Below are 2,500 nucleotides of genomic sequence, written 5' to 3'. Positions count from 1 at the left end.
ACCTAACCTATGTTGCGCCTTAACCTAACCTATGTTGCGCCTTAACCTAACCTATGTTGCGCCTTAACCTAACCTATGTTGCGCCTTAACCTAACCTATGTTGCGCCTTAACCTAACCTACGTTGGGCCCTAACCTAACCTACGTTGGGCCCTAACCTAACCTACGTTGGGCCCTAACCTAACCTACGTTGGGCCCTAACCTAACCTACGTTGGGCCCTAACCTAACCTACGTTGGGCCCTAACCTAACCTACGTTGGGCCCTAACCTAACCTACGTTGGGCCCTAACCTAACCTACGTTGGGCCCTAACCTAACCTACGTTGGGCCCTAACCTAACCTACGTTGGGCCCTAACCTAACCTGTAATTGTTATATGAATTGAAACATTCATGTAGCGTTGCCTAATCGCAACCCTCTCAACATAGGTCAGTGCTCGCACTCTCTGGTGTCCTGCGTATTGATTCATGTTACGGTGCGTACCCTCACAACATCTAGCGAGTGGTGCGTACGTTCCACATGGTCCCGCTATCCACTGTAATGTGTACTGCTGTAAGACTTATATCGCTCCCCTGTCGCCTCTAGTTCGTCAGGCGGGAGTTTGCGTGTTCAATGAGCTTCGCAGCTGTGCAATGGCATTCGCATACGTACGCGGGCCACCTTCCACGTGTTCTCTCGTGCATACGTCGCAGCATGTATGTGGGCTGATGTGGCGTGTCGTGACGCATATCATCCAGGCATGCAAGACCCACTGAATTTGCAAATGTAGATGGACGTCTACGTTTGCTGCCCAAGTTACGCAAATGAACTGGAAATCCGTTGTTGCGCGGTTGTATACGCTGGAGGTGAATCATTGATTGCGACAATCGGTACAGGTATTAACTGGTTGCTTCAGCGACACCCGTCATACCCACGAACGTGAGTGGGCATGTGGGTATGAAGCGATACGCGGCGGTGGCTGGGTGGGACCGTCCCCGGCCGGTGAGGGGGGAGCGCCCGGCGTGCTGGCCGCGCGCTGCGTGGGTGCACGCGCTACAGCCGGCTGGTGGGGGCGCCCAGTGGCAGGCGCGCCGGCCGACGGACGCGGCAGGCGGCGCAGCTGCGCGCCGGCGCACCCAACGCGCGGCGCCGTGCGGCCAAAGTGGGTCCTCGCGGGCCCGGTGCGAAGCGCGGTGGACATCTGCAGTGTGCTGGTCCGATTGAGGACTGTGTGCGTTGAGGATGCGCCGCCGCCCGGCACTCGGCGCCGCGACGCCGTCTGCTGCTCGGTCGCCCCCGCGGTTCTCGCAGGTGGTTTGTATCGCAGCTGTGCGGATGTGTTGGCGCGTGCGCTGTGCTGGGAGAGTTCGCTTTGGCACCCAAGTGGGGCTCTGCCCCTCTGTGGCGCTGGCGTTGGAGCTGCCCGGCCACTGTTTGTGGCCGCGTGTTGTCTCCCGCCGGCAACACCACGACAGCACGCTCCCGGGCCTCTGTCGGCAGCGGCAAGCTCAGTTGGGAGCACGGGTGGTCGCACTGAAAGCGTCTACTCGCCTATCTCCGGGCGATTGCGCCTCTCTCGAACCCGACCAAGTACTTAGGACGGCGCTGCGCGCCGCCGGGACCTGAGAGGGTTTCGAGGTGTATCGTGCAGGGGAGCCCAGCCTCCTCCTGTTTGCGGAATAATTGAGCGGACGCTTGCGTGTTCGCGCGGGCCTCCGGGACACACTCCCGGGCGGCCGGCTGCTCAGCTCTAGTTGACGCAGCTCCCTGGTTGATCCTGCCAGTAGTCATATGCTTGTCTCAAAGATTAAGCCATGCATGTCTCAGTACAAGCCGCATTAAGGTGAAACCGCGAATGGCTCATTAAATCAGTTATGGTTCCTTAGATCGTACCCACGTTACTTGGATAACTGTGGTAATTCTAGAGCTAATACATGCAAACAGAGTCCCGACCAGAGATGGAAGGGACGCTTTTATTAGATCAAAACCAATCGGTCGGCTCGTCCGGTCCGTTTGCCTTGGTGACTCTGAATAACTTTGGGCTGATCGCACGGTCCTCGTACCGGCGACGCATCTTTCAAATGTCTGCCTTATCAACTGTCGATGGTAGGTTCTGCGCCTACCATGGTTGTAACGGGTAACGGGGAATCAGGGTTCGATTCCGGAGAGGGAGCCTGAGAAACGGCTACCACATCCAAGGAAGGCAGCAGGCGCGCAAATTACCCACTCCCGGCACGGGGAGGTAGTGACGAAAAATAACGATACGGGACTCATCCGAGGCCCCGTAATCGGAATGAGTACACTTTAAATCCTTTAACGAGTATCTATTGGAGGGCAAGTCTGGTGCCAGCAGCCGCGGTAATTCCAGCTCCAATAGCGTATATTAAAGTTGTTGCGGTTAAAAAGCTCGTAGTTGGATTTGTGTCCCACGCTGTTGGTTCACCGCCCGTCGGTGTTTAACTGGCATGTATCGTGGGACGTCCTGCCGGTGGGGCGAGCCGAAGGCGTGCGACCGCCTCGTGCGT

The 2,500-nt window shown here is 57.4% G+C and overlaps 1 non-coding gene across 1 annotated transcript in view; it reads left to right on the top strand.

The window, feature by feature from the left end:
• The first annotated feature begins 1,739 nt into the window (after positions 1 to 1,739).
• LOC126197181 (small subunit ribosomal RNA) overlaps positions 1,740 to 2,500 on the top strand; it is a 1,909-nt gene continuing 1,148 nt past the window's right edge. Inside the window, exon 1 of the ribosomal RNA XR_007539571.1 lies at positions 1,740 to 2,500. This exon is cut by the window's right edge and continues 1,148 nt beyond it. This is a non-coding gene — a ribosomal RNA (small subunit ribosomal RNA).

This window comes from Schistocerca nitens, chromosome 7 (genome assembly GCF_023898315.1).
Source record: "Schistocerca nitens isolate TAMUIC-IGC-003100 chromosome 7, iqSchNite1.1, whole genome shotgun sequence".
NCBI classification, from domain to species: domain Eukaryota; kingdom Metazoa; phylum Arthropoda; class Insecta; order Orthoptera; family Acrididae; genus Schistocerca; species Schistocerca nitens.
This window is presented reverse-complemented; position numbering and strand designations above follow the sequence as displayed.